This window comes from Schistocerca piceifrons, chromosome 3, assembly GCF_021461385.2.
Source record: "Schistocerca piceifrons isolate TAMUIC-IGC-003096 chromosome 3, iqSchPice1.1, whole genome shotgun sequence".
In the NCBI taxonomy this organism is placed as follows: domain Eukaryota; kingdom Metazoa; phylum Arthropoda; class Insecta; order Orthoptera; family Acrididae; genus Schistocerca; species Schistocerca piceifrons.
In genome coordinates this window covers 585086959-585111897 of record NC_060140.1, presented here as the reverse complement: position 1 = coordinate 585111897, position 24939 = coordinate 585086959, and the positions used below count along the sequence as shown (strand labels likewise).

Here is a 24939-nt window from a genome sequence, read left to right as displayed (position 1 = left end):
GCCAGTTTTAGATCAGGGCCAAGCTGTAAACTTAGGCGTTAAAAAAAGGTCTGGGAATGTACGTAATCTCTGTGTAAAATACGTATTATTTCATTCACAAGCACGCTTCTCGGTGGTACAGTCTTCTTAAGAGTAGGCGAGTGGGTGAGTGCAGCAGCAATGCTACCTGACCGCCATCCCTAGGAGCGGCAGGGCGCAAGCTTTTACATAAGGCGGCGGCGTGGCGCATTTCCGGCGCGGCAGGGCGCCGCCGTTGGCATGCGGCGCCCGGCGCGGCCGGCGCGAGCGAGGCCCGCATCGCGATGAACGGCCGCCTGATTGGCCCGGCGATCGCCCTCCTCTTGTTAGCGCGCCTTCCTGCCTGCCGCGATCGCCTTTTGTTCTGCTCGGACGTGCCCGAAATCGTTCCGGGGCCCGCGCCAGAGCGGAGCGCGACAAATGTCTTTTTGCTCGCCGGTGCAGGAAAAAAGAAAGACAATGCGGCCAGCTCATACGGCCGCGCCTGCACTCGCTTCTTCGCGTGAAATGCGTGTAGGTTCCTTTTAAATGCGGAATGACTAATTACGACAGACGTGCCGTGGACTATTCTCATTTTCCGATGTTAATGCAGAATACGAAGGGCGTTCAATAAGTAACGCAACATCTTTTTTCTGAGCCTGTTTCGACTGAAAAAAAATGCAGAGTTTGTTATGGAACATCGTGGAATGTTCCCGCTTCAGCCGCTGTAGTTTCATGAAGATCCGATACGTGGCAGCACCATACTACGTAGCCTTCAAAATGGCGTCTGTAACGGAGATGCGTTCCAAGCAGAGAGCTGCCATTGAGTTTCTTTTGGCGGAAAACCAAAGCATCGCAAATATTCATAGGCGCTTGCAGAATGTACGGAGACCTGGCAGTGAACAATAGCACGGTGAGTCGTTGGGCGAAGTTTCTGTCTTATCGCAACGAGATCGAGCAATCGTGTACCATCTCCAGCGTACCGGCCGAGCCCACGCAGCTGTGACTCCATTAGTGCTGGAATACGCGAACACTCTCATTCGAGGTGGTACAAACGAACTGCTCCTTCTCCCCCATGACAATGCAAGTCCTCACACAAGCCTGCGCAGCCTCACTAAACTTCATTGGGCCCGCCCGGTTGGCCGTGCGGTCTAACGCACGGCTTTCCGGGCGGAAGGAGCGCCTGGTCCCCGGCACGAATCCGCCCGGCGGATTTGTGTCGAGGTCCGGTGAACCGGCCAGTCTGTGGATGGTATTTAGACGGTTTTCCATCTGCCTCGGCGAATGCGGGATGGTTCCCCTTATTCCGACTCAGTTACACTATGTCGGCGATTGCTGCGCAAACAAGTTCTCCACGTACGCGTACACCACCATTACTCTACCACGCAAACATAGGGGTTACACTCGTCTGCCGGCCGGTGTGACCGAGCGGTTCTAGGCGCTTCAGTCTGGAACCGCGCGACCGCTACGGTCGCAGGTTCGAATCCTGCGTCGGGCATGGATGTGTGTGATGTCCTTAGGTTAGTTAGGTTTAAGTAGTTCTACGTTCTAGGGGACTGTTGACCACTGCAGTTAAGTCCCATAGTGCTCAGAGCCATTTGAACCATTTTGAACACTCGTCTGGTGTGAGACGTTCCCTGGGGGTCCACCGGGGGCCGAACCGTACAATAACCCTGGGTTCGGTATGGGGCGGCGGAGGGGTGAAGTGGACTGCAGTAGTCGTCGGGGAGGTTGTGGACCACTGCGGCTGCGGCGGGGACGGAGCGTCTCCGTCGTTTGGAGGTCCCCGGTTAACATACAATGCAATACATACACACTTCATTGGATTGTTCTTCCTCATGCGAACTATGGCACGTATCTCGCACCTTTCGACTTCCATCTGTTTGCCCCACGAAGGATGCACTCCTCGGGAAGCAGTATGTGGATATGTGGATGATAGGGAGGTTACTGATCTAGCAAGACGTTGGCTCCGAAGTCGACCTGTAGAGTGGTACCATGCGACTGTACAGACCGTTCCTGTAAGAAGGTCGTCGCATTGAACGGTGATTATGTTGGAAAAAGGCGTTTTGTAGCGAAAAGAGTGGAAAATAATATGGTGTATTGGAATCCTCAATAAAACTAACCTGCTTTCAGAAAAAAATGTGTTGCATTACTTATTGATCTCTCCTCGGCACTACTCTTCTCGAGAAGGCAAGGATCTACAATATAGAAGCCACCGTGTTTGGTCACCACCTCGCAGCTTGCGCATCTCCAGCAGATGAGAAACGAGAGACATCCTAGACAAATGTTATGTACTGAATCGAACACGGTTAAAAATGCCCCGTGGTGCTGCTCTGAAGCGCTATAAGGATAAGAAGAAATGAGCGAGTCTATACTTACCTGTGTAGTTCCTGTGTCATAATGTAAGATCGTAATCGCTGGTCAACAACTACTTCAGCTGCTATTTTACGTTTTGTGCAGTAACGTCGGAAATTGCAAAATGAGAAACTTCAGAGGGGAAGCTTCATCATCCCAGACGGGTCCTGCACCCTGCACTATATACAATCTATGTTATGCCAGGATTAGTTTGCTAAGCCGTCAAATGCATCTGCACATCTGAATTGCCATGTTTTACTAAGTAGATAAAAGTTAGTTTATTAAATCTTGTATGTCTACACATACAAAGAGAAGTCCACTGCTCTCTTCTTTTTGTATGTGTGGGCTACTCTGAGGAAGTATTGTAGAGATTTTCATTCGGTTTTGGTATTCCCAGGACCGATATCATACAGTTATATCGAAAACAGGCAAAACTCATTAAAATTCTCGATTCACAGGATTTGAGAAATAATATATGGTTTCTTATTTTTATTGATTATTCTGTGTTAACAATTTTCTCTTCGTACTTTATTTTCGTGAAGTAGAATGAATGTCTTACAAAGAGTAACTGGTGTACGGTTTCTCATTTGCGCCGTAATCAGCAGGTAGAAACCAACCTTCACCGAGACAATGATTTAGTTATACCCCTGAGCTAATAGTCTATATTGCATGAGACAGAACTGACTTAATTCTGCATCAGGTTGCCATGTCGAAAACAGCTAGGATACAAAATAATTATCTTAGTTGCTAAATAAATGTTCCAAGTTCCTTGGTTTTTTCGCAGGAAAGATCATTTCGTTCCATGATAACTGCAATTGTTGAAACACAAGTAACTATTTTATATTAAGCGATGTTTAAGGAAGAATGTGAACGGCGCAAGAAGGAAAATTACTTCGATACTTAATATCTTAATTGTCTTAAGACGAAGGTTCCATGTGAGTAATGCAATTTTGGCACATATCATACACGTTGTACATTGTATGTGATTATAACCATACAATCGTTCACCTGGAACAATAACAATTTTAGCGTAATCTGTAGCTTCCATGCATTTCTGGACCTACTGATAGAGACATTCATCGTAGATATTAGCTTTGGAGGTAGCACTCAATATTCTTTTGATCTAGTGCCGGAATTGGTATGAAGATTTCCTCTAAATGAAGACGAGACTAAAGGAAATTGGTTTGGCAGTCGCAATGTCCAGGAAAGACTGTGACCATCGTAAGAGGCGTGTTAGCTAACGGCAAAAGTGTGTGTGTGTGCGTAGACATTATTTTGCTGGAAGTAGACATTTTCCTGACGTTAAAGCAACGGCAGTGGAGTGGGTTGGTTAATGTTATGTAATACACTAATCAGGCAGAACGTTATAACCACCTAGCTAATAGCCGGTATGTCCACCTTTCGCATGGGTAACAGTGGTGACGTGTCATGGCATGGAAGCAGTGAAGCCTTGGTAGGTCGCTGGCGGGAGTTGGCACCATATCTGCACACACAACTCACCTAATTTCGAAATTTTGGAGAATGGGCGATGAGCTTTGACGCCAAGTTCAATTACATCCCAGATATATCCCATTGGTGTCAGATCTGGTATGTTGGGGGGCTAGAACATCAATTGGACCTCACCACTGTGTTCCACGAACTCCATTGCACTTCTGATGTTGTGATATGGCGCATTATCTTGTTAAAAAATGCCACTGCCATCGGGAAACATGATTGTCCTAAACGGGTGTACGTGATCTGCACTCTTGGCCATCACAGTGCCTTGCACGAGCTCCACTGGACCAGTGGATTCCCTCGTGAATGTTCCCCAGAGCATAACGGAGCCGCCGCCATCTTGTCTCTGTCCCACAGTACAGGTGTCATGGAGATGTTCCCCTGGAAGACGAAGGGTTTGCACCCTCCGTTCGGCATGATGAAGAAAGTATCGGCATTCATCAGCCATGCAACGCTCTGCTATTGCACCAACGTCCAGCAACGATGATCACGTGCGCATTTCAATGTTAATTGTCGATGTCGTTGTGTTAACATTGGCACTTGCATGGCTCGTCGGCTACAGACGCCCATCTTTAGAAGTGTTTGGTGAACTGTGTGTACAGACACACTTGTACTCTGCTCAGCATCAAAGTCTCCATGTTAGTTCCTTGACAGTTCACCGCCTGTACTGTTTTACGTCTCCGCAGCCTCTCTCCCTTGTTTCGCTACGTGTTGAAGGCACTCACCACAGCACTCCTCGAACAGTCGACAAGTCGTACGTTTCGGAAATGGTCGTGCCGAGCCTCCGGACCAACACAATCTGCCCTCGGTCAAACTCAGATATGTCACGCACTTTCCCCGTTCTACACACGGACAGCACGGTCACTGATACTACGTGCACATTGCGTGTGTCTGACCAGCAGTCATTCCATGCCAGGTGACCTGCTATCGCCTGGACGGTTTTATATCGATAGTAAGTCGATGGTCATAATGTCCTGGCTGATCAGTGTACGCACCTTGTACTACTGAGTGTATCTTCTTCAAGAAGCAGAGGTAAGATTATTGTGGGCGATGACTTGGCACACGACACTGCTGTGAATTGAACCTGAGATATTCTGCTGGTTCTGTTCTGACCTGGTTGCACTCGCAAACGACCAACACAACAAACAAGACAGAACCTGATCTCGCGACTAAACGCGCTTTAACATACTTGATCCCTTCCAGTTACATGTTTCCGTACAGCAACGGAGAGGGGCTACGCAATAATGACAGAGGAGAACCCCCGCAATTAGCATAATCTGTTCGTAGCCCAACTTCCAACAACTTGGTTCAGATACTCCTAGCGGACACTTAAACAGTTACCGTTGGTCCCTCCGTTCCGTGCGGTTACCGCAATATGAATAATGGCTGCTTGTGTGATGCGGTATTCATTGGTATGCGTATGCAACATTTTCTAAACAGAGTATTAAAATACAAGACCTATTTCTTATTTTAATTTACATAATCAAGACGAGAACCATTGTAATGGGCAAAATTGAGACTGTAAATTTGTGTATTTATTGACTAACTTTCATTGTTCAACATGACAGGGCAGATTGAGTCGAATACACAGTACGGCAATGTGACGATTAGTTTAGCGTCGTGCAAGAAAGTTACGCATGGTTTCTCTGCCAGGACACCCTGGTAAAGGACGTGGCCACCATGTGTCCAGAAATGATTATGTTCATTTTTTTTATCTTCACTTGGTCGTTTTAGAAAATGAATTGTTTGGGCTATAAAAGATGTCACCACGAGCAGCAGACTTTGGGCACGTTGTGACATGAAGGAAAGTGCAACGTAGAAAGAAATATAAACGCGACAAAAGCGCTTGGAGTCCATATAGCACTTCACGCACGTGATAGGAGGAGAGAACGAAGCCGATACTCCACGAAGGGAATCGCCTTTGTCTGAATTTCCCAATACGGTATGGCCGCTCCAGGCTGCCAGCTCGGGCTGGGACGAGAACGGAACGCAGCTGTAGCCTCTTGCTGTTAATGATATCACTGCTTGCGTTTCAAAACGGGCAGATCATTTTTTCCACAGTTTCTGATAGGCGAGTTACTACGAGGGTCAGTCAAAAAGTAATGCCTCCTATTTTTTTTTCTACGTTTAATTGTCAGGAAATTTAAATGCAATTACATAGGTTGAAAACCACAACATTGAGGATCATTTTGTCATTTTTCAATGTAATCTCCGCCCATCTCTACAGTTTTGGTCCATCTTTGAACAAGGGCATGTATCCCAGCACGGTAAAAATCACAGCTCTGCTTCCTAAGCCATTGACGCACGGATGTTTTGACGGCCTCCTCATCTTCAAAATGAATCCCACGATGAGCTTCTTTTAGTGGCCCGAACAGATGGACGTCTGATGGTGCCAGGTCAGGGCTGTATGGGGGATGAGGCAAAACTTCCCATCCAATTTTGACAATCTCGTCAGAGGTGTGACGACTGGTGTGTGGTCTTGCATTGTCATGCAAAAGAAGAACATCTGCCATTGATTTTGTTGGGCGAACTCGCTGAAGACGTGCTTTAAGTTTGTTGAGGGTTGTGACGTATTGAACAGAATTTATTGTGCATCCCTGCTCCAAAATATCAACCAGAATCACACCCTCTGTATCCCAGAAAACTGTTGCCATAACTTTCCCTGCCAATCGCACAGTTCTGAATTTTTTCTTCCTCGGCGAGCTTGTGTGACGCCACTCCATTGACTGCCTCTTTGATTCGGGTTCAAAAAAATGCACCCATGTTTCGTCCCCGGTCACAATTTTTTTCAGAAACTCATCTCCCTCCAAACGGAAGCGCTGCAAGTGTTGGGAGGCTATTGTTTTCCTTGCCTCTTTATTCTGATCGGTTAACATTCTTGGAACCCACCGTGCACAAACTTTTGAGTACCCCAATTGTTTAATAATCGTGATCACACTGCCTTTACTAAGAGAAATAATGCGACACACTTCATCTGCAGTCACCCGACGGTCACCACGAATGATGTCATCAACTTGCTGAATGTTGTGTGGAGTCACTGCACTCACCGGCCTGCCGCTCCGCTTTTCGTCAGTCAACGGTGTTTGCCCTTCAGCTTCCTTACAACGACGAACCCATCGTCTAACAGTGCTGACATCCACTGTCACAACACCATACACCTTCTTCAGTCTTTCATGAATGCGTATGGGCGTTTCACCTTCTGCATTCAAGAATTCAATCACACAACGCTGTCTCAAACGAACATCGATGTCGGCCATCTTACAAACTTCTGCTGTGCTGCCACCTGTTGACACAGAAAGTTACTACTGCAGTGGATTGCAGAAGAAGGTTTGAGGAATGGCGCCAAATTCAAATTTTTCACTTAACTTAATTTCTTTAAGTAGAAACAAATGGGAGGCATTACTTTTTGACCGACCCTCGTAGTACTACGGTCGCTGAATTGCCCATGTTAAATTGTGTGCAGCGTGGCCGAAGATAGTATTTCTTTTTATCTTATGGGTCTTGCATCTAAATCGACCTGGGATCAGCTAAGTAAGAGAATCCGTCGATGAGGCCACAAGAACTCTCTTCTCTAGAAACAGTCTTTTCAGTAACCTTAGCATCAGTAACTGAAACCCTACTGTGATCAGCCCGCAGCTCGTGGTCGTGCAGTAGCGTTCTCGCTTCCCGCGCCCGGGTTCCCGGGTTCGATTCCCGGCGGGGTCAGGGATTTTCTCTGCCTCGTGATGGCTCTGTGTTGTGTGATGTCCTTAGGTTAGTTAGGTTTAAGTAGTTCTAAGTTCTAGGGGACTGATGACCATAGATGTTAAGTCCCATAGTGCTCAGAGCCATTTGAACCTACTGTGATCGTGTGCTAACGTGTAGCACGCTTAAAAGGTCAAGAAAAATAAATTGCAAAGCTTACTTTTTAGGAAGATTAGTTGCATCAGGTAAGTGCAATTTTACGTGAACGACGGTTCACTTTTTTGGCGCTGTCTTCCTTGTCGGCATTTGAGTACTGAGAGACGCAACCGCCATTACAATATTCGTCCTGTACCTGCGTAGTCAAGATGATCGTGGTTGACACCTCACGTCCTACGTGTTGGGCAGTTCTTTGTAAGGACCACCCAGTGTCCCTGACACCTGTAATAAGATACTGCTGACTCAGTTAGCCGCGTGCACTGCAATCGCTTAATACGCGATGGCATGCGCATAGTGGTCGCAACAAGAGACCACTGTTCCACGAACTAAATTACAGTTGAAACTTTCTGACAGATTAAAACTGTGTGCCGGACCGAGACTCGAACTCGGGAACTTTGCCTTTCGCGGGCAAGTGCTCTACCACAGAGTCTGCCACAAAGTTTCATATCAGCGCACACTCCGCTGCAGAGTGAAAATCTCATTCTAAATTACAGTTGTTTGTGCAGTCCCATTTTCATGCTCAGTACGTAGTTTCCTTCTGCATCTGGGACACTATGCTTTGAGTAATACAAGGGCGTGCTGCAACGTAATGTCCTCGAATTTTTTATGTGAAAGTTCTTAAAGCTTTTTAAATAAAGCGAACTTTTTAAGATTCTGAAACTTTATTTTCATGTCTACATATTTGCAGCCCTCTGCCGCTAGAGGGCTCCGGATTGTTGCGTGTAAAATGGCGGTGTGTAATGTATGTATGTCAGCGCGTGAGAAGCAGCGTGCTGTAATCGAGTTCGAATTAGAAAAGTTTATCCACACATTGGGCACCCTCTCCTTCAGCATGACAATTCCAGGCCACACACGAACTCTGCGAGATCTGCAACAATCCGACGCCTTGGGTTCACTGTTTTCGAACATCCTCCATACGATCCAGACTTGGCGTAATCCGTTATTCATCTGTTTCTAAAATTTATAGAACACCTTCGAGGACTTTACATTGATAGTGATGAAGTGGTGCGAGCAGAAGTGAGGTTGTGGCTCACTCAAGAAGGGCAGATATTTCTACAACGACTGTATCAACAACATTCCTACAGTGACGGTATCAACAAACTGGTCGCTCGTTGGGAGGAACATATTCATCCCCACGGTGACTATGTTGAGAAATAAATATGTAGACACGAAGAATAAAGATAAAGAATGTAAATAAAGTTTCTTTTATTTGTAAAGCTTTAAGGGTTTGCACATAACAATTTGGGAAGCATTACTTGTCAGTACGCCCTCGTAGCTTGTATTGTCCTCTTACCAGAGTCTATGTCAATGAACTGTTTCCGTGTCCCATATTTAGGGGTGTTTATGGGTCACGTTCCACTAGCGCTTCGTGTAGGAGGCCGTTATTTTCAGGGTAGAGATCCGACCAGAAGGAATCTCGAGTGAGTCAGTTCGGTACCATGCTGCCGCAGCCACATAGCAATGAGCCGGACTAAGTGAGGCTGGAGGGTCCGGCGCACATTAGCAGGGGGGGTGGCGACTAACCTTTCTCTGATGGCTGACATTTAAATGTTGCAATCGATGTCGCCGCCACCGCGCTACGCGCCTGCCGCATTGTTGCTGCCTCGCAGCTTGCGTCACCTTTCTCTCAGCCGGCGTATCGCCAGCTAGAAATTTGCTGTTAGTACTCTCAGTTTTTCCACGGAGATTTTCTGTTTATCGGAATCGCGCTGCTCTCCTAGAGTTCGGGACTGATGATAGGCTGTTGGCAGGTTTTGGTGACGTTGAAGTAGTGAAATATAGCATCAAACGTGTGGTGTTATTTTAAAAAAAGTTGTACGATATGTAATGGAGAACTGTTTAAAGTGGTCCGTTTCGAAGTGCTCGTTATTGGTGGGACGTTAAACCTTCTTGTTTAGTCTCTCCGTTTTTTCCGCTGCCGGAAGAGAATGACCGAAGTTCGTGATGAGTTGCGATTCATACTAATTCACGGAAACCGAGTGAAATGAGCGTAGTAATGACGACTCTAAACTCTTATTCGAAAGACGCGAGGCTCAGAGTCCAATCCGACATTCTGATTTAAATCTTCAGTATCATTTGACGCGAATGTTGGGATGGTACTTAAACAAATCTACAGCGAATTTCCTTCGCTGTCTTTCTCTGTTCGAAGCTTATGCACCGTCTCTACCGTGATGATGATTGGACATGAAACTAAAATCTTTCTCCTTTCATTAATGGTAAGTGCCATTGCCGACTGTACTCGAACACTTTTCCGTGTGGTCCCTTGTATTTCGCATCTGCTTCACCAAAAGAATCTTTTACCAGCTACATACTTAATTCCCATTTGCTCTCAGGCCTAATAGCAGAGTTCCGTTTGATGACAAGGCACATCGCTGCTGTGTTCAGCATGAGGACTGCCAATAGCATTTCGATTACGATTGTACCTGTAATAATGTAGGTCATATAGAATTTGTTGCATACAGATTTCGTCCAACGGCTTTGTCCTAATGCTGACATGGGTTCCCGTTACGTCAGCGAAGTTACGCGCTGTCGGACTTGGCCAGCACTTGGATAGGGTGACCATTCGTATCTGCCGGGAGCTGTTGGCAAGCGCAGTGCACTCAACCCTAGTGAGGCCGATTGAGGAGCTTCTTTATCGAAAAATAGCGGCTCCGGTTACGAAAACTGAGAACGGCCGAAAGAAGGGTGTGCTGGTCACATGTTCCTCGATATGACCATACAGTGACACCTGTCGGCTGAGGATGGCACGGCGATCGGTCGGTACCGTTGACCCTTCCGAGGCCTCTTCGGACGGAGAGAGAAATGTATCGTTGATTCAGTGGTCCTGCCTTTTCTGTGTTTTACGTAGTCATATTTCTCAGAAGTTAAACAGAGTTCCTCCAATGGGACGTCTGTCATTTTTTACCCTTTACGTTCCCTCGGACTACACATGTTGATGTTTGTTCATTATTTTTCTTTCTCCGTAAGTAGGTTTACTTTTCTGCTTATAGACTAATGCTCCGCGTGTGTGAATCTTCTAGTTCTTAGTTTTAAAATCATGACGCAGCGCCTTGCAAGGTACGATTCGTGTTTTATTTTAGAATTAGTCGTATGCACAAAATGGTCACTTCTACAAGTCGAAAAAGTGTATAAATAATTATTGTGCCTAAATATTAACTGAGAATTTCTGTTGGTTTTTTTCTAACGTTCGCTGACTAGCCCAGGTGTTGAGAATTATTTCTGATTTGTACAAATTTTGTTCGTTACTATGACAACCTATTGCCTGAAGGTCCTCGCACGTGGGCCTCAGGTCATAATGCACATTTGTTAATTTCAATTTGGTCTTCGATAATGGAATACTAAAATTACTGTTATTTCTACACTCTACAGCAATGCATGAAATATTAAGCTGATGAGCAATTAAAACTGTTTTTGATGACAGCAATGCTGAATTATCTGATTGGGAAGGTGATGAATTCTCGTTTTTGACTGAGGATTTTCCTGCTGAGCTTGACGGAACTAATTGGTAAACAAGTACTTAAGATGTGCCAATAGCTAGGAGAAGGGGGTGTCCTTGGACAGTGAATTCCTAGGACAAGGAAGGTGTAGATGATGTAGAAAATATATTGAAAAAGCCAGGGGGAGCTGTGTTGCATCTAGTTTCAGGAGTTAGGTTTTAAAATGTTGGCCAACTACCAAAATTTGTTGAGGCAAGGAAAGCCTCAAAATGCAGGAAAGATAAAACGCAAGATAAGAGACATATGCATCAAATGTGGAATGCATTGATGTACTGTGAAAAGTAATTGTTTTGATGCTTATCATAAAGCGCACCATATGATCCGTTTACGGACAGTGGCAAATTATTACTGCCAGAAATTATTGTATGATTAGTATTTTCTTGCGTTTATAAAGTTGTCGTAGAGAATGATAAAAAACCTGTATTGGAAATTGTCTGTTTCAACAATGTTGCTATTTAGAATCCAATTTTCTGTGTGCATTAGCGTATACAGTGTACTGTTTCCAATAAAATGTACACACTATTGAATAAAATGTTTTTATTGAAGAAAGGAGAAAGAAGATGTGTACGTATTCACGATAAGGGAGGCCAAAGGTTCACATATACGGACCTCCATTCATGCTTTAGTGAACCATTATAAAATATCATTTGCACTTTTGTTTTGCTTGTTTATTAGTCTGCGGTAAAATATGAAAAGAAAAATTTCCTGTTTATTTTTTGTATCTGAGGAGTGAAAAGATTAAAATAATGAAAGAAACCTCAAAACGTAGCCAAACGGTACCATTTTATGTGTCCAGAGAATTTGCAGTTAGAAGCGGGGCTGTCTTGCTGAAGAAGGGAACAAACAACAGCAAATATGATTATTTACCGGTTATCTGTATTTTATTGTAGGAAAAAGTAATTAGGAGAGAGAGAGAGAGAGAGAGAGAGAGAGAGAGAGAGAGAGAGAGAGAGATATCTGATAGTCGTAGGTACGGCCGTTTCAGTTAATTACATAGTTTAAAGAGAAGAATGAAATTTCTCCTGAATTTCAGTATCGTTCTTCCATTCTGGTTCCTGTGACATCCTGTGCCATAAGTGCAAAGAATATTCGTAATGAAAGACACCGAACAATCGTACGCTCTGAGAATGGAACACAGCCATCAAGGAATTAACGAGTGGATGCCCTGGGGTGAAAAACGCACTTCCTTTTGTGAATGTGGAACTGGGCTCGTAACGGTCGAGAGTTTATCGTAACGGTAAGTAATGACTCACATGGTATCTGTCCGATGTGTTTGTGAAAGAAATGATTTGCCCTAGGTATTACGAAAGTGCCTTCGGTGTATTCACGTACTAGTCCAGTCCTCTAGAGCAGAGTAGGGGAATATCGCTGTCTGACAGTTGGGCCCAGCATTTTGCTCCTGGTGCTAGCATATGTTGAGGAGGGATCCTAATTTATTGGCAGTCTCGCATGGCCCGCCGATTCTACGACTAACATATTTCCCTTCTCCACTGTCAGCCCCAACTCAGTCAGTATTTCGACATGTGCTGGTAACAGAACTATAAATGGAGTACAGGCGTATATGGTGATAGTTTGACATCTGCAACGCCATTAATAATACGCAGGCCACTTATAGCGTGCGTTTGTTATAGTATTCCCACTGGATGTATGGCATCTGCATCATGGTTTTACAGTCTATCACGGGTTTGGTTTCCTTAGAACGTTGCGCCTTCTTCCGAAGATTTCGATCTAACATATTTGAGCATGTCCATCGGATTGTACCTCCCTGTTACAAGCAGCGGCGCACGCTTTAATTCCTCCGTTTCCTTTTATCTGATTCAATCTGACGTGTATGCCAAAGACTCGATCAGTGTTCAAATACGTAAGTGCTCTCTTGCAGAGTTGGATTACACCATCATCGAATTTTCCAAATTAAAGTCGCTAATATTCCTCCCTTCACATTGATTCGGAACATTACAACTACTCTTCTTTTCGAAGTGGGTATCTAGTGGCATACCACTGATGCTGTTCCCAAAAACTATATGGTTTTCTTTCAACTCATGCCGTTCATGTTGGACTTACCGGCATTTACGCCAAGTCGTCAACCGTAGCAACTGCACATTCTGTCTGGATCTCTCTCTCTCTCTCTGTCTCTGTCTCTCTCTCTCTCTCTCTCTCTCTCTCTCTCTCTCTCTCTCTCTCTCTATTTCTTTCTTTCTTCAGACATTCAAACGCACAATTTAATACAGGAAGCACAACCACGTCAAATTTTTTTTCTGTCTTTAGAATTACGTATTATAGTTGATATTCTTATTTTTCATTTCGCATTCTATATCTTACGTGACGTCTGCATCCAATGTAGAACGCAGTAACAGCACATATAAAACCTTTTAGGTTTACAACTTTGCATCCGCCGTTTCTTCAACAAGTTCGAGGCTTTATTGTGAAAACTTACAAAAAATTTGCAATTCGAAGTATTTCTCATCGAAGGCCCTTCCTCCCACCTCACCTTTCGAGGATCACGCGAATCACACGGCGGAAGGACTGGGCGTCTTTTGAGGCGACCCATGAATCGATCTGTTTTGCACTTGTTCGCATGAGAGGACGTGCTGCTCAGCCAGGCCGTGTGCCATTGATCGAAAAATCTGGTAGTCGGAGGGAGCAATGTCTGGAGAATACGGCGGGTGGGCTAGGATCCATTTAAACGTTTCCAAGTATGTTTTGACGGGTTTTGCTACATGGAGTCGAGCATGTAACCTTTTCATGCCTATCGCCGTATTGTGGCAGTTTGCCTTTCAGTGCTCTGCTCAAACGCATCAATTGCTTTCGATAAAGACCTCAGTAGCTTCGTAAACCTTTTCTCTTCCACCGCCATGCTTGTCTTTCACGTCAAAATCACCGTTCTTGATGCGTTGAAACCGTTCTCTGCACGTTGTTTCGTTAATAGGTGCCTCACCACAGGTCTTAGCCAGCATTTTATGAGCCTGAGCCGCAGACTTCTTCCCTTTGAAAGCAGAAAATTGAAACTTTTGGTAAATGACGAGAGTTGGGCTCGCAGGTTGACAATTCAATCGAGAATAACTTTATGATGCAGTCACAAGTCGACTAATATTTTAATGCCCGTCCGGCTCGTCGTGCGGTCTAACGCACTGCTTCCTGGTCCCCGGCACGAATCCGCCCGGCGGATTAGTGTCGAGGATCAGGTGTGCCTGCCAGCCTGTCTATGGTTTTTAAGGCGGTTTTCCGTCTGCCTCTGCGAATGTGGGCTGGTTCCCCTTATTCCGCCTCAGTTACACTATGTCGGCGGTTGCTGCGCAAGCACTGTCTCCACTTAACGCGTACACCATCATTACTCTACCACGCAAACATTTGGGGCTACACTCGTCTGTGAGACGTTCCCGGGAGGTCCACTGGGGGCCGAACCGCACAATAACCCTGGGTAATGTGGGGCGGCGGTGGGGTGAGTAGTCTGCTGTAGCCTGTTGTGGGGTTGTGTACCACCGAGGACTACGGCGGGGACACAGCCTCTCCGTCGTTTCTAGGTCCCCAGTTCAGTACATACATACATACAATATTTTAATCGCGTTATGATTACAAATGCCTAAACTTATTGTATGACACCTGCACCACCAATTGGCGCTACTGCCATCTATTGCAGAAGGGCAGAAGCAAAGCTGTAGAACTATATACCGAGAGGGATTCGCGAAATTCATGTAGTGGATATGCTTGTCAGTACCAATTAGTTGATAACACAACGCAGGCGGCATAGATTGTAATATGCGAATAATTTTTCCATCTATTGTTCGTGAATTCTCCCCTCTGTTGTTCTCCAAACAATATTTCAGTGGAAAACTCTAGGCACACTTCGTTCTCGTATACAAGTATTATGAAATTCTGCGGATTCTGGTGTCGTGTTTTTAATGTCCTGGAGTAATTACACAACTAATGGGTCGGAGAACATCCGAAAAAAAGTGTCGAGGAGTTGTGGAGAGACGCAAACGGTACCGGGAGTAGGTTGGTGGGCTGCGCGGGAGCAACTGGAGGAGAGCTTAATGACCATCCATTTGTCCGCGGACGGCCGCCTTCTGCTGTTGTCTCCGCCACGCAATTTGCCACCGCGAGACCAGGCGGCGTTCCGTTTCGCCGCCGCTGGTCGCTGTAGCACGTCCTCGTCTCGCATCAGGTAGTACAGTTACGTTTTCTCACGGTTATATACTGTATGCTGTAACGTTAATACATTATTTTAAGAGCCTTGTAAATATTTTTGGAAACTGGTGATTTGGCACAATAGCTGTATGTCATTTGTTAAAACTACCAGTTTCGGTGAAACAATAGACCACTTCCGGGTATAAAAGAACGACATTGATTACAGCACATGCGTTCAGTCATAATCATTTGTACCACATATTGTCTTATCTGTAACTCTAGTACCTTCGTGCGTTCTATAAGCTCGATGCTGTTTGACTTTGTTCTAGATACAAGTAATGACGATTGGACGCATGAGCTGTAATTAACGTCATTTTTTATGCTTGGGGTTGGTCTGTTTTTGATAGAAACTGGTACTTTTAATAAAGTGATATACGGCTGTCGTGGCAAATGTACTACCCTGTCTTAAAAGTTGTAAGATTTATTTATTTAATACGGCCGCGTAATTTGTTTAGCAGAGTTATTAATCGAGAGAGAGAGGGGGGCGCCATTTAATAGAAAATTGTAAACCTATTGCATTCTGGCATTACCCTTTTGCCAAAATAATGCTTAATATTTCTAAAGTGGAATCGTTACTTTTGGTCGCAATCTCGTGTAGGTGAGGTTTCTGATGCCGAATAAAAAATTTGAAAGCTAACTGCACCGTTTGTATTTATGTAAAAGGCGGATAACATTGCCTAAAGATGCAGGCTCGCTTTTAATACTAAAGTCATTCGCGAGAGATTGGCTGTAGTTGGATCGCAATGTCATAAGATAAATCGACAAACTAGACTTGACTGAATTTGCAAACCACTTGTTTAAAAATCAAAGTAAATGGTGAAAGAATCAGTTACCACAAATACGGGAGGCAAATGTATGAACATTGAATTATTGTTCAAATTATGAATTATAGCGCAGTAAAGAGTGCAATGTGGTGTCAACATGCGCAAATGAAATTTTCCATGTTTATTATCTTGACTGTAGATAAGGAAAGAAAATGTGATGTCTGCATAACGACTATTTAAAAAAATGTAATTTCAAGTAGTAATATACAATGCAGTTTCATAGACAATGTTGTCTCAGATTAGATACTTATTAATGCTGTAGCTGTAAGTTATGCTACATAGGCTATGTGGATGCTATACAAATCATAATTTTTCAAAAAGTTCATTATTTTATTCTGAGCACATGGAATGACGATATCTTTCACGGCTTCTCTAAGAAGTGTATGTGCTACACACTATTCTATATGAGGTACAACCGCAGCCACAAGTAGTTATCTTGAGGGGTAATAACGTCCTGTCCATGTTGCAACCTTAATTTGCCATTTAAATAATTTGTTCTATTTCTCACTATTGATTGTAACTATAATTCGAACACAGTTGTAGCGAACGCTTTTTCTAATTAAACAGATTTATCGTAGTGAGATGACTTCTAGGCTATGAAACCGGTCGCTAAATAAATTTACAAGAGCAGCCAAGCGGTTATGATACAAGAAGTGAATCTGTGCTCTACAGTAGCAGGGAGATACGATGCCTTCAAGGTACAGCATAGCATGTTCAACGTTCGAAGTCGCTAATTCGTACTCATGCTGTACACACATGGTGGACCGAATAATTTGTCTTTATCTCGGATACTGGTGATCGTTTTGTACGACTTACAGGCGCTGTAGGTGATCGAGTCATGCTCATCTAGGGCCAGTGTTATGTTCTGCTGAATAGTGTGTGTGACTTTTTTCGTGAAGCTATCGTTTTGCCCTTGTTTTAATAGCGCAGTCGTATAAGATGTGACTGTCACTCTGTGTAATTTTCACATACCTCATGACAAATTTGATTTGCATCTGTGATTTATGCCAGGTGCGAAGTTAAAGATACTCCTAAATCTTAGCAAAAATATCTTCTATATGAAATGTTTCTGTACCTCGCTTGTTATCGTGTGAAGGTATATTTTCTTGAAGAAATGGAGCCTGAGGACGGGCAGGTAATTGCCCTTAGGGATAATAGAAACGTTCCTGAGCTACATTTCCTCGCAGTCAGTTACTGAAGATTGCGCCCGCTCTGAGGTGAAGCGGAAAAATTCGCTTGCTTCCGCGCCATAAATTTCGACCAGCTCCATCCGCAGCTGTAGGTAGGTAGGCCCGTCCCACGGTAGCTGCTCGGCGTCCTGTTCGGTCGACGCCTATAAAGAGAAGCCCACGATCCGTTTTCCTACCAGATTGCGCAGCACTATTTCCCGAGAACAGCCTCAGCGCATTCTCCCGCTTTCTTCGGTTTCCTGTAATGTTGAAAGTTTTTTGCAAGTAGGCCGTGTTCGTTACGTTAACGGTGGACTTTATAGGCCGTTGAGTAGAGGCGAAAACCGCTGTGCGCTGATTGGCCTCCAAAGAAGAAAGCTTATGCTTTCAGTCCTTTTAGAACAACCAAATTTCTTTGTGTTCAATTCGGATTCGGCAAGGAGTTGCATGATCTTCGTTGCCCAATGCAGTTGCAGGGCTCGTTGTAAAGTGTAAAGTTTCACTGCCGGAAATATCACAATTAATAAAATGTTCCGGGCTGCTTAACTGTGACCGAATGGATTTCACGTTTAAACCCAACGTTTCGTCCTCATCTGAGGAGCACATTTTCAAAGGGGATCGTAACTTCTTCTTGTGTCCGATTCACACCCTGGCTCGCTACTGACTGCAGCAAAATTCTGGGAGCACGCGCAAATCGAATTTTGCTGCAGTCAGTAGCGAGCCAGGGTGTGAATCGGACACTCGAAGAAGCTACGATCCCCCTCGAAAATGTGCTCCTCAGATGGGGACGAGACGTTGGGTTTAAACGTGAAATCCATTCGGCCACAGTTAAACAGCCCGAAACATTTTATTAATTGTTACAGTGCTCATCCAGAGAACCGATTTTTCTGAAGTATTCAGTGCAAGGGTTTAAACTATATTTCAGTGAATACTTCCAGAGCTCGAAAACGGCTCTGCCTACAGCAGAAGGAACTCTGTATTCTTGTCCTATGGAGTTGACAGCTCAGTGCAAGTCACCGCAAGTGGTTTTAATGGCGAATCAATAGGACTATGAGTGTTGAGAAAGCAGATCATGTTATTGCAGAATTTTGAAGCATTTTGCATTGAAGTATTTTAGTACTCCGTCAACCCTTGTTCCTGCCTCGGAAAGTTCGCGAAACAGGCAAGGCGTGACAGGAACTTTTGAAGCAACGAATTTCAATCTCGTGATCGAATGTTACCTCCACTTTTGGTGGCTGGGAGGAGTTGGGATATTAATTCAAATGCTCCCAGTTTGTTTCTAAATACTTTTCAGATAGTAAACGTGACTTTCCCATGTGAAATTCTATTAACATGAGAAAAAAAGTTACATTGTGGTGCAGATTCATGTTAACATGTGCTCATCACATCACTGACTGACATACGTGGTTCTCATGTGGAAGACAAAGGCACACCATTTCCATTACAGCGCTAGCGCATACTTACGTGAAGTTTCGTGTAATAACCGGTACTGTTTACAGCTGTTCTCTTATGCCCCGCCATGGCATGCAAGAGCTTGATGTTGGTTGCGATCGAGTAATGGACTGTTAACAGCGTTCTTTTGTCGGATTGTAGTATTAATTTCAGCTGCTCCTGCGGTGTTTTCCAGTTGTGTTATACTTGCTGATTATACAGATACTTTAGTACCCTCATTTCCATTGAGTTACGCCTTATTTTATAGAAGCAGTCTCGATTCATCATGATTAATATGGTTGATATAAGCGTTACTCTCCCCACATCGAGATGCCCTGCCTGATATCACGCGACAGAGAGCTACAAAACCTGTGTTGTACTGTTCAATCGAATCGACATTTAGACGGAGCTAATTAATTAAACTTGAGAGTGGCATCAGTAATGACATAAAATGTTCGCAGGGGCACCAATTACAGAGAATAAGCTCGGACATATTTCAGCACTAATTTTTAATGCCGCAGTTCCTTTCATTTGTTTGGCATCTGATTAGGAACTCAGCCAGCCATCAAACTATACTCGTACCTTTAATGCAAGTTCTCCAGTATACGGGCCCAAACCCACTTGAAATATCTACACACACATACACACACACACACACACACACACACACACACACACAATATGTCGACTTAAAAATACAACAGCATCACGTGAAAAGGTGACCTTCAATTATAAATGATTACAGTAGGCGACGTATTATAAGGTCTTTTAGGCATATCATGACGTTGTAGAAGACACAGCTAAATAAGATGTAGTTGTTATTGACTTGTTGAAAACAGTCGCATAAGAGTGTTCAACCAGCTAGTGTGATGAATGAGTTCCGCGTAGCAACTGTGGTTGAAGATGAGGCGCGTAAGAGTGTTTTCGATTCTTCTGGAACATTGATGATCATCGTGTTAGGCTTTAGAAATTACTGCCAGGGTTTGTTTTGGTACAAGGTCATCGTATTTGTAGGATTCCTATTCTATATTTCACTTCTTTAGTTACTGCTTTAAGAACATTCGAAACATGTGTACTTCATGTATTCACTTTCTCCGTCATTGTGGCTCCTTTGGGTAGCTTGCGTGCTGCTCCATTTCCGTTAATGCGTCAGTGACTGTTTACCTAGTACTTGGTAACATCCTCATTCCTAGTGTAGTGATGTTTAATGTAAGGTTCATGACTTGCTTTCAAATATGGTGATAACTCAGAAAATCATGCTGTGAATCAGAGAGTAAACCAGTGTGATCAAATGCTTCTCAGCGTAGGCCTATAGAAGCACTCGTATAGCTACAGGGTTAATGTGACATCTGTTGTCCAAGTACCCACAAGCACGTTCATCTTCGCTGTTCTTTGCCTTGTATTTCAGTGCCTGGAGACTAACTCCCTGCAAAGATTGTTATATGAGTATACTTAAAGTCGAATACTAATACAACTTGTGTGTCTAATTTACTGATCTGGGAAGCTTTGCGTAGATAATCTTGTTTTGATAAATGGAGTAGGATATACCGGCTATTACCAGAGGAGAAAGACTTTTGTTTACTCGGAAAGTGTTTGAGATGGACCAGCATACACTGACAGTAGCAATTTTTATCGGATTTGAAATTGATTCTCATTGAAAAGGCGTGATACTTGTCTCCAGTCTCTGTCGGTTTCTGTACAACCACTTTCCTTTGGCCGAGTTTTGTGGTTGCGATTGGTACACCATTTCTGAAAGATAAGTTGCAGAGTCCGTATTGATATACCAACAGATCTGGTAACTTGATGCAAGGTGTGAGCATAGACATGTCCAAATACGATAGCCCCTTTTCCCTTTCTGTTACGACCCCACGTCGACCCATCTCACTGCGCTGATTCTATACAATCGACTGGCACCTCCACACCACTCCACTTCCCTTACTTGCGTCTGCGATGGAGGATCACATGGGCGGCTGGTACCAGTTTTATGCCACCTACGGAGGTGCAAAGCGACCAGCGTGCTCTTTTAAGAGTGTGTTCCTTATTAAGTTAATTTCATCCAACGACCTACTCCATAAGGTGTGTTCACACGGTTTGGCGCAACTTTGTTTCAGAGAGAACTTGTGGTATCTCGATTCAGAGTGGGCTCTGACTCTAATTTATGTCTTTATGTAGGATGCTGGCAATCAGTGTCATAAACACTTTCAACCTTCAGTTTGTAGGAACCTCGTTTTCTACGTGCTTCTAGGCATTTCTGTAGTGTTTCTTAAAGGCAGTCATCCGTAATTTCTTTCGTTCCGTACAACGCTGTTCGGCATCAACACTCTCCTGGTTGACAGTCAAAATAAACGCTGAGGTTGCGCATAGAACTTCGGGTAGCGTTGTGAAACATTAAATTTGTGCCTTTCTTGTTAGATATTCCTCAGTACAGAATTGTTACAGCCTATATTAGAACAGAGCGCCTATTGTTTGCAATCTAATTTGTAAGTACACGTAATATTTTTATTCCCACCCGTTAGTTACCAACAATTATAATACTTTGATTATTTCTAAATTGCAGGATTTTGCTTCCCAGACTGGTGATGTCTTGCAGTGTCTCTGCGTCCATACACTTGTCGACTTATAATGGCGGCAATGCTTGCATAAAAAGAAAATCTATAGATGTAGCTAATGGCGGGTTGCGTTCCTTTGAGGTCGCAGCCGTGGGGGATGTGCAGACATGCCAGCCACGCCAAATTCCCAGGCCGCCGCAGCTGCCTTTGCGATGGCTGCGAGCGTGGATCGCACTTTGATCTAAAAATACTGTCCGGCGGGCGGCCGACGCGCCAGGGGCCTCCACGCGCTCGTAACTGCGTTACGCTAAGCGCATGCGTCCGGCCCAAACAGGCAGCAGGTAACGTCTTGACTGAGAAACCAGCGTGCGAATGCACCAACATTTCAGTATGTGGGGAATGATGCAGGTTTTCGAGGGTTTGCGATTCACTAATTTGTAAAAATTAGCTTTGGTGCCTCCATAGAAACAGAAATTCATCATGTGGTGTAGGAGAGTGATATGTCAGATGAGAGTTGCAGTGCTCTAGTAAGGCGGTACCGTATTGCCCTTACAGCCAAATAACTGTCCAGTCTTTCTGATGTCACACGTGGTTGGCCCTGTCGTGGTCTCCAGGATACAGTTTCGGTCTGTATAGACTGATGTCTCATCCGAGAAACAACAGAACGATTCACATTAAGCCATCGGGAAACATCTCTCTGCGACTCTCTTGCTTCCATTCTTCCTTGGCCCACTATAGCAGAGAACCTGCAGACGACTTCTCTGTGCCATACTGCGCCGTCTGTGACAGCGTGCACAGCGGTTGTGGATGTGGGACTACCCTGCACACACTACCCCGCTGGATAAAGCCCTGACCTCATTGCTGGCGTGATTGTCCGTTGATCGGAATGCCACCTTCCGTGCAGAACACGATCGTAAAGACATCTGTCGACAGTGTGTACGATTGTATCGTTAATTAAACACAGGAAGGGGAAATCGCAGTGTGTTACTTTAATTTTGGACAACAGTGTAGATGCTAGCAACGCGAAGCTGCCGAAAATAACAAAAGGTGAAGCATAAGTTACCAAAATATTTCGGTACGGGAAGATCATCATGTTTTAGAATACTTAAATTGCAGTGCATCGTTATATCCATGACAGATAAAAATGTGAACAAGGCAGATAAAAGCAACACTTCCGTAATCAAATATCAGAGAGCATACAATAACAACACAGATAAATTATTTGAAGCTACCAGTATCACAATAAAACCCCACCGACAAGTGTCAAGATAAGATCAGCATCCTTCTAATGACCGATAATGAAACCCAGCATTATGTGGTAATGAACCCACAGGCTACCAGGCTAAGATCTCTTCCTGAAATTTGTAAAACTGGTCGTCCCATATATCCCATTGTAAATGCCATAGACGGCCCAGGATACAAAATTACTAAAAAAGCTTAATGACGTTCTGAAGAAAAATTACATTTTTTAAAATAGCTTTTCAATTAACAATAGCTATGAGCTAATCAACAACATTAAGGATCTAATAGTGCCAAGCATAGCAACATTTGCTTCTTTGACACAGTAAACCTCTAGACAATTATACCCTGGAAAGACACTCTATCATTAATGCAAAAGAATTTCATAATGTACAAAAATCTAGCAATCCATAGAGTTACGAACTCACCATGTTATCTGGGATAATATTCTCAAATAATTATTTTTCATCCATTGACAAATTTTAGGTGCAAAAACAGTGGTCTGGCAATGGGTCGCAGCCTTGCAGGCCTGCTTGTTGACTTGTAATGTAAACTAGAACAAGAATTCTTTTAGATCTCCCCACAATTTGCAGAAAAAACTAAATGTTATAAACGTATGTGGATGACACAGTAGCACTCTTTAAAGGCCCAAGAGAAGAACTTAGATGATTAAGATGCATCCAAATATAAGAGTCGCAGTCGAACATAAAACAACAGAAGAAAGTAATTTCCAGAAGATGACCATTTTCATTTACAGTAACAAGCCCACCTTTGAAATATACAGGTTGAAGAAAAATTGTGTCACGAAATTTTAACCCTGCATAGCTGATGCCCGAAGGAACCGCAATTACTATGTTGTGTAAGTCGACAACGCACAATTTTTAAACTACGGAAACTTGGCGCCATGCACTCCGATTGGCCGCGGGATTGCCCTGTTGCTGGTTGCTCTGGACAACGCTTGGCTGCGAATGCTTTGCCTGCCGGAGATCGCGATGTATCGCGCGCTTGGTGGTAAGGCGCCAGCCTTCCACTCTGGGGGCGAATACACCGGGGTCCCGACACATCCATTGTAGTTTTATGGTAGGACGTACCAGGAACAAACCCGTCAACAGCTGTTGGTTCGCGTACAGAAAGTCTTTTACAAATGTTTGTAGTTAGGAAGTTGTTTACTTAAAGCAGGTGCTCGAACTGCCGACCCTCTGACACGACACAAGCTTGCTAACGTCGAAGGGTGTTTTGCCGAACTCTTTCAAAGATTCCTGGCATTGGCCTGATGTGATTGGCTGGCATGTTGAACTTCGATCCATTAATTCCTCTTCATTGCTAGGCTATTCGCGTCTGGGTGGGTGAACTAGAACCTCGAAGAATCCCCACAGGAAAAAGTCCCGTGGCTTGAGGTCTGGTGATTGCGGGGGCCGTGTCCTACTAGCACCTCTGCCAATTACCTGGACGTTGAAGAGTTCACTTAGACATCCGCGCACAGCACAACTGTTATGTGCGGGCGCCCCATCATGTTGCAACCACATGCGTAGCCGTATGTCCAGAGGAACATCTTACAGTGGGCCGAGTAGAGTTTCTTGCAAAAAGTTAAGGTCATTTTCCCCAGTAAGTCAAGGAGTAGATGGACCAGCCCAATCAGATGGTCACCCACAATGCCTGCCCAAATGTTGGGTGAAAATCGCATCTGGTATCCGTGGACGTACGTGACATGAGGATTTCCCCTTGCCCAGTAATGAACGTTTTGAGTGTTGCAAAGGCCATCCCGATGGAAGGTTCACTCGTCGGTAAACAACACAATGGCGGGGAAGTTGGGATCTCGTGCAACACGTTGCAGAAACCACCGGCAAAACCCTAGTCTTTGTTCATAGTTAGCCACAGGATTTAAGTCTTGGACAAGGTGGAAACTAAATGGATGCTGGCCGTCATCACTCAAAGCCTCCCACACTAACCGATGAGTGACCCCCATGTCGTGTCCAACTGCTCCATACTTGTCGTAGGTGCTTCCTCGAAGCGCTCGAGAACAGCTCTTCAAATGCTGCGTCCCGTCGTGTTCGCGGTCTCCCAGAATCACCATGATATCCCGCTAACGAACCTGTTTCGCCAAGTCACCGGTGAATTGCTGTAAACGTTTGCGGCTGTGTGTGGCGTCTTGCTGGGTACCGTTCCTCATACAACCGTGGAGCTGTATGTGCATTACCATCGGATAGTCCATAAACAAAAACCATATCTCGTTGTTCTTCAAATGAATACTGTGCCGCCATGCTTACTGTATAACTAAATCGCAGGTGACGTGTGTGTG

The 24939-nt window shown here is 44.4% G+C and overlaps 1 protein-coding gene across 1 annotated transcript in view; it reads left to right on the top strand.

The window, feature by feature from the left end:
* LOC124789300 (calmodulin-binding transcription activator 1) overlaps positions 1-24939 on the top strand; it is a 1803646-nt gene that overhangs the window by 986838 nt on the left and 791869 nt on the right. The window lies entirely within an intron of this gene.